Raw genomic sequence first — 8,717 nt, forward strand, 5'->3', positions numbered from 1 at the left:
ACACTAGAGTGGCTCTCTAGGAAGAAGAACTACACCTGCCTGCTGCCAAGCAGCAGGATTCTTCTCTGAAGGCAGAGAAGTTCTACGTCCCTCAGGAGCTGCTGAGGTGCAGCCTGGCTCCTGACGATCCATCCCTCTTTTCAGATCTTGTTTGATCCTTTCGTTCCGACAAGAGCTCTAATTGTAGCATTACAAAAAGACATGCAGGGGGTGAGGAGGCCAAGGAGGGCTGCTTCAGCCCTTCCAGCTTCCCTGGGTTCCCCAGAGCCAGGGTTGGTTAGGGCTCAGGGCTTCTGACCCCTGGGCCAGGGCTTTGATCACAAACACTTGTCACATTGGGCAAGACATGCCAGGGTTTTACCACCCATCTGATAGTTCAGCTTTCAGGACCAACAGGAAACCAGAAGGCTTTTCCTGGGCGTCCCTGACCCACACCACCCTAGAAACTCTCCTATTTTCCTGTAATGCCCTGCCCTCTCCAGCAAGCCCTCTCCTAGGCTGCCCTGTCCAGGGAGTGCCAAGAGCCCTGAATCTCATCCAAACCAGCTTCTAACCAGGGGAGAGGCTCAGAAGTCATTTGCTTCTTTCTCTTTGCTATTTAGCAAGTCCTAGACTAGGGTTTCTTAACCTTTTTTGTTCCTCAGACCCCTTTGCCAGTCAGGTGAAAAGCATGGACCCCTTACTAAGTTCACGCTACACTGTGTACTTAATACATCATACCCGCACCAACACGTCCCCACAAGAATGGTTTTTTTGAATTTCAGTTCAAGCTCATGTACCCCTTAAGAACTGTCCTAGAGCAAGCTCACCTACTCCATGCAGGTGTGTGAAGACCATCTTTCATTTGTAGGTTAGAGAGCCTCCAAGGACAGTCCTGCAGAATACTGGGACCCGTATTGAGTAGTACAGGCTGCTACTAAAGAGCTCTTTACCACAGAATGTGTTTTCTTCCATAAATGGCCTATGTTTAATGATCAAGTCAAATACTTGTGTCGGTGGGACAGGGTTAATGAGGCCTAATTGCCATTCTTTCTCCCATGCAAATTAACGAGAGTGCCTGCTCACTGACCCTCTCACAAATGGGTTATTTGGGTAACAGGGAAGATAGGGCCAAATCCATATATGCTCCTTTGACCAGATTGGGGGACAGCACAATATTGATTCATTAAACAAGCCTACTGTGTGCCAGGCACTATGTAAGACCTTGAGGATACTGCAATGAATAAGGCACGGTACCTAATCCCAAGGAGCTCATGGACCTTCATGGAATAAATCACCTTGGGACAATCTATACAGTCTACCCTTGAACAAACTGCACCCAGCCCCAGCTCTCACCAAGGCTTATCTCATTTAATCTCACCATGAGCCAATAATGTTGGTAGCACGGTGATACTGTTATTCGACATGTCAAGAAAGGGGACTGGGGATGGTATGATTTGTCCACCGAAGTCCAACTGCAATTTCATGGCAGGTCCCTGGCCTTCTGTTAGCTTAAGACCCTTCCACTGTCAAAATCACGTTTCTTCACAAGAATGCCATGGCATTGCAACATGAATTTTCTCTCCCTTTCATTTAAAAATAAAATTAGGTCAGAATATTAGGAGAAAGAATGTCATAAAATCAAAGAAAAGGTCAGACTTGTTATCCTAGCAGTTTACAACCCAGAATACTCTGGACATGCTTAGATTAAATAGTTTTATAGGAGAACAGAAAACAATCATGAATAAAGAGCTTAAAGGACTTATCTACCATCTGTATTTCCTAGCTGCTGAAACAAATACCATAAAAATGGGTTGGATTAAACAATGGGTGTTTTTTTTTTTTGGCTCAGTTTTGAGGCTAGGAGAAATCCAAGATCGAGGTGTCAGCAAGGTGTCACCACGCCCTGAAGACTGGCGTTCTGGTGCTGGCTGCTGGCAATTCTTGTCCTTGGCTTTTCTGTCACACGGCAGTGCACACTGCAGTGTCTTCTCTTCCAGGTGCCATTGATTTCCAGCTTCTGGCTACTCTCTGTGGCTTCTGTGTCCAATTTCCCTTGCTTATAAGGACTTAAGCCATTTTGGATTAATGCCCCCCCTTTCCTCCCCCCCCCCCCCCCCGTTCAGTGTGGGCATACCTTAACATCTTCAAATAAAAATAACATCTTATTTACAAATGGGTTCACACCCACAGGACCAGGGACTGGGACCTGAACATTCCTTTTGTGGGGGACATGGTTCAATTCCCAACACATTCCATCACCAGTTAAGTGCAGGTCTGCAGTAGGGATCACTGGTCAAGCCAACATCAAGCCAGGTGAGCTCGGAGGGAATTGGGATATCTGGAGCTGCCTGCACCATCTGTGTCTTCCTTTGTAAGGAGCTGGCTGGGAGCTGAGAAAAATGCCTTAGGTATTTGGAAAACGGTTATCTATTGGCAAGCAATGTGAAGTTCAAGTCAGCCGGCAAGGTGGTCAGCCCTCATTGGGAGGTTGAGGTCCCCCACCACCTGTCCCCCCCAAGGGTCGCTGTGTTCATCTGCCATAGGGAGCTGCCCAAAGGAGAATGGGCTGCAGAGGCCCAGGAAGCTGCTGTTGGGCAGGCACAAACGCACTGCACAGGGAGAAAGCAGGACCAGAAGGACTTGGCAGAGAGAAACTGGCAGGGGTGGGACAATGCTGGATGCCTGTGAGAGCATTGCTTAGTCTCTCTAAAATGGTTTGAGTTTGGTAAAGCAATATCTTTGACCTTTTGGTAAGAAGAGGGCTGTTGGGACTGAAAGGAATATGTTCTCACTTATCACTGACCTTATTGGATCAGGGCAGAGAACGGAATGCTATCTCTTAGGTCACTCAGATAACCTAAGAGGGGGCAGGTGCCCTGACCAGTACTGTCCCAAAGAATTTTTTGTAATAATGAAAATGTTCTATATCTGTGCTGTCCAATACCGTGGCCACTAGCCACGTGAGGTTATTGAGCACATAAAATGCGACTAGTGTGGCTGAAGAACTGAATTAAATATTTTTTTCTATTTTAACTACTTTATATAGCCACATGTGGCTATTGGACCGTGTGGCCCTAGCAGGAATGATACGACCAACAGCAAGAGGTTAGCAATATCTCCTTCCTCCACTCCCTCAGGCTCAAATAATAGAGCGAGCTTTCTTTTTTGCTGGGACTAGTAGATGGAGCCAGACAGCTCTTCGTTTGAATTCTGGCTCTGCCATTTAAGCTGTGGGACCTTGGGCAAGTAACCTATGTAAAGCAGATAGTATACTGCCTGGCCCCAATAAATAATAAATGGTAGCTATTTTAATAAACTGCATGGCTACTTGCATAGCATTTGTCCCCTGGGAGAGGGAAGAAAAGTTGCTCTCACCCCCATCTTCACTGTATTTTCCCCATACGCAGTTCAATCCACATAAAGAATTAACCATCCCTAGTATTACGTAGGTCTGCAAGTTTAGAGGATTTGGCTAAGTTGATCTCATGGGTCACATGGTGGATTTTCATTCCCAGGAAAAAGAACTCTGGAGCAGATGACACAGGGCATCGAGAGTCTCACATCTCCATCCGGGTCTCTATGGGTCCTCTCAGCTGCCCAGGGAATGGCTGGGGCTATAACTCTGCCAGCCACTCCTCCTTTCTCACACATTAGCACACCAGACTGGCCTTTGGAGTCATCTTTTCTCTCCAACCCAGGCTATCAGTTGTAGTTTGCAGACATGTACTCATTCATTCAACAGACCTTTACTGAAGAACTATTACTTGCTGGCCATAAGGGATACAGAGACCCTAAAAACATAGTCCCTGCCCTTGGGGGTTCACAACGTGGTGAGGAAAACAAAAGTTTGCTAAATTTAGAATGTGAGGTCAGCACAACATGTCTGGAGATGGATATTAGAGACCACTGCCCAACGGGGACACTTGGGTGGAGGAACTCAGCAGGGAGGGGGTGCAGCCACCTGAGGGCAGAAGCACTGTGAAGTAGGAAGCTGGAGGAGGGCCAGGCTGCCAGGCAGTGGTGTCCACGTGAGCAGCCATCTGGAGCAGGAACCTAGGGAAGGCACGCAGGGTGATGTTTGTCTATTTGGTGTGCCCCAGGGTGAATACCGTGCAAGGCCCCTGGACAGGGCCCAGCTGAACTCTACACTCCCTCCACGCACACAGGAGCCCCGAGCCAGCTCTTCTCTTTAGGATGCCTTGTTAGGGTAGAGTCCAGCTGATACAAGGATAACCAAGCTGGCCACAATCCTTGCTGTGCAAAGAAGCATGGCTACCATTGCAGAAAGTGTCCACATACCTTGTTCTTTTGTGTTCACCACAGCCCGTGAGAATGGGGGTGGAAGGTGTGTATTGGGGGGGACGAACACTGGGGGAAGGAGGCATGTAGGTGTGGGGTGTATGAAACCAGAGAAGCAAAGTGACTCAGCAGAAATCACACAGTGGCAGAGCAGAGCAGAGGATGGCATTCTCAGAGCCCTTGTGTTCCCCACTGAGGGGTATTGTCTGCCTTCTGCCCCCACCCCTGAGCTTTGCTCTTTTCCTTTCCATTTTGGCACAGCATACCTAGAAAATGCTGCTAAAAATAGGGGTGATATCCACAGGTATATTATTGACTTCTCTTTTGAAACACCTGGTCATTTACTGAGGGTCCTTGTTTCTTGTGGCTTGGAGAAGAGATGAAAGCTGGTTGCTCTGGCAGATGACAGCTTGTGCTGCAGGAGCTGGAAAGCTGGGAGGTGTGGCTGCCTGCTCCTTGCTCAGACCTCCAGGGGCCTGAGCAGGAGAGGTGGGGGTGGGCTATCATCACTGGCTACAAGGCCGGATGTGAATGCCACGGTAACTCTAAGGTTGGTCCTGCAGTGGGGGCCACGGAGTGAACCTCTATCCTGGTGGATTCATTTCATGGGATTTTCCAGTATTTCCTCACATGCTGCCTCCGTTTAAAATACCGATCTCCTTGGGATGCCTAAGTCGTGAAGTCCCACAGACCTCACTAAAGTGACACAAGAGCGCATGGGGGTGGGGGTGGCAGCAGATGAGTAGTCAAAAGGCTGAACCCAGGATGGGCTTGGGTCTGTGAGGAAGTTGTGAAAGCAGACAGGCCAGGCCATCAGGAGTGGATATAGGAGGAAGGGACTGATTGTACTGCCTAGCAGACCCCACTGGCTCTGAAAGGCACAGTTGGCAGCTCTGGAGTGGCATGGGGGACCCTCGTGATCCTGGGAGGCCTGTGTCTCCCAAGTCCATCATCCAGGGAGAGCTCCACCCCAACAGTCACATCCATCACCTGCCCCAGTGGCCCCGCCTGGGCCTGGGGGAATCCTAACTACTCCCTTCACCTGGCAGCTACAGAGAAAAGGGCTAGTTGATACTCCTTTTATACTTTTAACTTTTAAAATCACTCCCTGCCCTCAGGCCTCAGTTTCTTTCCCTGTAGACTGTATGTGGATTCTGAGGTATTCTCTAACACTGGGGTAGATTTCTGCAGATGACTGCCACCACTCCCTGTCTCCACCTGGTTGGCCACCGTGGTAAGCAGATTGGTGCCGAGGGAAGTGACCCAGATGACGGTGTTAGCAGAATGCTCTGCGTTCTGGGCGTCTAGGTACTTGGCTAAGTTGCATAAAAGAATTTAAGGGGAGCAGATGTGGCTCAAGTGGTTGAGTGCCCCTTCCCACACGGGAGGTCCTGGGTTTGGTTCCCAGTGCCCCTAAAAACAAAAACAACAAGCAAACTAATGAAGAGACCAACTCAGGGTAGCTGATGTGGATCAGTGGTTGAGCACTGGCTTCCCACTTATGAGGTCTGGGGTTCAATCCTTGACACCAGTACCTCAAAAAAAAAAAAAATTTAAGGACATGACATAGGGTAGACAAGGGAGTAAAGAGTTTATTAAGAAACAAGAAAACTAGAAATAAGTACACAACCTGAGACACGGGTTGCTGGCATGCTACAGGGTAAAATGCACACATAGGGCCCCAGATTAGGCCTTTTAAAAGTCTTTCCTCCTCCCCTTTCCTAATGTCAGGGAGGAGCCCCAGCTGTTCGCTGTTCTGAGTGATTGCCCCACCTGTTAGCTCTCAGTGGGCCAATGGTGAGGCCTTTTGTTTGGAATTATCTGGGGCTTCCCCATGACCCTGGAAAGAGTTCCAAATGGGACCTTGTGGCCAGGATCTTGGCAGGATCTTTCTGGCTTTGTTTTTAGTAGCAGCTTTCCCCTCAGGGGGTTACTGGGCAGGGCTTCATGCCCATGTTCTCTGCCAGGTACCAGCTGTGACTCATCTTCCCTTTTCCCTATACTAACCTGCTTCAACCTCGCCTCTCCCCCCCCATCAAGAGAGTCTACACCCTTATTCTTAAGGGGGAGCTGAAGGGTGAAGGTCATTCTTTTTGTATCTACTTCCTGCTGGTTAGGGAGTGTAGCCCCTGCCTGACAGAGTGTAAAACTCTCTGGCTATTCTACTGAAGTTGAGGGAAGACAGCGCCATGGTTGGAACTGGATGATTTCATTCCCACATGACTAATATATTGTTCTGGAAAGCATTGATTCTGGAAGAAATAAACTTAGAATTTAAGATACAAGGTTCTACTAAAAGATAAAGAAGCAGGTTCAAAAAGATGGGGGTGGGGGGGTGGGGGGTGGGAAGCCATGACATACTGGACCATGGGAATGAGAAAAGTCAGATGCCTTCAAAGGCTACATCCTCCCAAAGTTGCTGGGAAACAGCATTCTTCTTGAGTTCTTTTATGCTGCTGGTTAACTCTAAGGAGAGATGGTGGTAGACTTCACAGGTTTGGTATAAACTGCCAATCGCAGTTCTCACAGTGGTGGATATGCCTAGGACAGCTAGGAGAGGTATGAGGAGAGGCGCTGCCCTAGAAATAAACCCACAAAGACAACACAGACAACAAGACAAGCATGTGGCAAACAAAATAAAGACAATATTTAAGAGAGCCATTCCTTTTTCTTATAGGCTTATTTATTAACTACTTAGAAAATGAATTAAGTTTACCAAGATTCCTAACATGTTAAATATCCTCTGCATATGATCTTGAATAGAAGAGATAACATATTCATCAGGGATATAGATATAGCACTTAATATTTGTTAATGCACAAGTTTTTCTTTGAGCTGCAGTTAATAGATCTAAACTCCAGGTTTGCAATACTATACATGGCACATCATAATGCCAATTGTGTTTAAGTTCTATTCGCATTACTTTGGTAATTATTGCTCCACTTGGCATGTCCTTCACATAGCCAGCATGCTGCAGCACTGTTGATCTAGAAAAAAGCTCCGTGTTTCACTGGCCTGGCACATAGCGCCCCTTGGCAATTCAAAACAGCCAGTCTGGAAACAATGCCCATTGTAAATCTGGCTACGTCAAGTCATTGCCAGCTGACAAGAGTCCAAAACTGCAATGTACTCTCCATCCACTTTGGGAGCATGTCCAGATGTGGCAGACAGTGTTGTTTTAGGGATTGTAGTGACCAACCTCACCAAAAGCTCAAATGGAGAGGCACCTTGCAGGGTGCTGAAGGCCTGGTTTGAATGCACAAAAGTCTGACAATACTGAAGTCTCTCTTAATTTGGGGGCAGGATATTATAGGGAAAAGGGAAGATGAGTCACAGCTGGTACCTGGAAGAGAATATGGGCATGAGACCCTGCCCAGAACCCTCCTGAAGGGAAAACAAAGCCAGAAAGACCCCGCCGAGACCCTGGCCACAAGGTCCCATTTGGAACTCTTTCCAGGGTCAAGGGGACGTACTGGATTCCAAAAAGGCCTTACCTTACCATTGGCCCTGAGAGCTAACAGGTGGGACAACCAATCAGAACAGCATAGCTGGGGTCCCTCCCCAACATTAGAAAAGAGGAGGAAGAAAGGGTTTAAAAAGGCCTAAGCTGGGGCTGCACATGGACACCTTACCCTTTAGCATGCCTGCAACTCATGGCTTGGGTTGTTTACTTACTCATTTCTAGTTTTCTTGTTTCTTAATAAACTCTTTACTACCTTGCCTACCCTATGGTGTGCCCTTAAATTTCTTTATGTGACATAGCCAAGAACCTAGAAGCCCAGAACCCAGAGCATTCCACTAACAAAGGTGCCTGAGTTTCCAACTTGGCGCTGCCACTTAGAGCTGTGGGTCTTAGAAGAAGCCACTCTGTCTCAATTTTATTTTATTTTTCCATCTATAAAATGGGATAATAATACCTATACATCCTAGACCACAGATGGTAATTGGGAGGATCTTACGAGATAATATATGGGAAAGGGCTTTGTAAAAAGCAAAATTATGTACAGGTAAGAAGTATTATTATTATTATTTTAGGTTGTATGTATCTTACCACAATAAAAATTTCAAACATAGAACTGTACAACAAAAACAGAACCTTAAAGCAAACTATGGATTACGCATAACAGGATAATTCTAGTAATATTGTTTCATCAGTTATAATAAAAATACAGCATTAAAGCAAAGAATTAATAATACAGAAAACTGTGAGAGGGTTATATGGAACTCCGTAATTAAGTATGATTTTTCTGAAAACCTTAAACTTCTCTAATAAAATATTTTAAAAAATAAATGGAATTAAGATACAAAGTAACAAGCAACATTAAGGAAGTATTATTATTAAAGGACAGTTGAAAACCGGAATTCAGCCCTGTCTCCTCCACAACACCAGCCGCTTCTTCCAGGTAGGAAGGGACAGTAGGGATATTTCTTCTTCC

This window comes from Dasypus novemcinctus, chromosome 5 (genome assembly GCF_030445035.2).
Source record: "Dasypus novemcinctus isolate mDasNov1 chromosome 5, mDasNov1.1.hap2, whole genome shotgun sequence".
Lineage (NCBI taxonomy): Eukaryota > Metazoa > Chordata > Mammalia > Cingulata > Dasypodidae > Dasypus > Dasypus novemcinctus.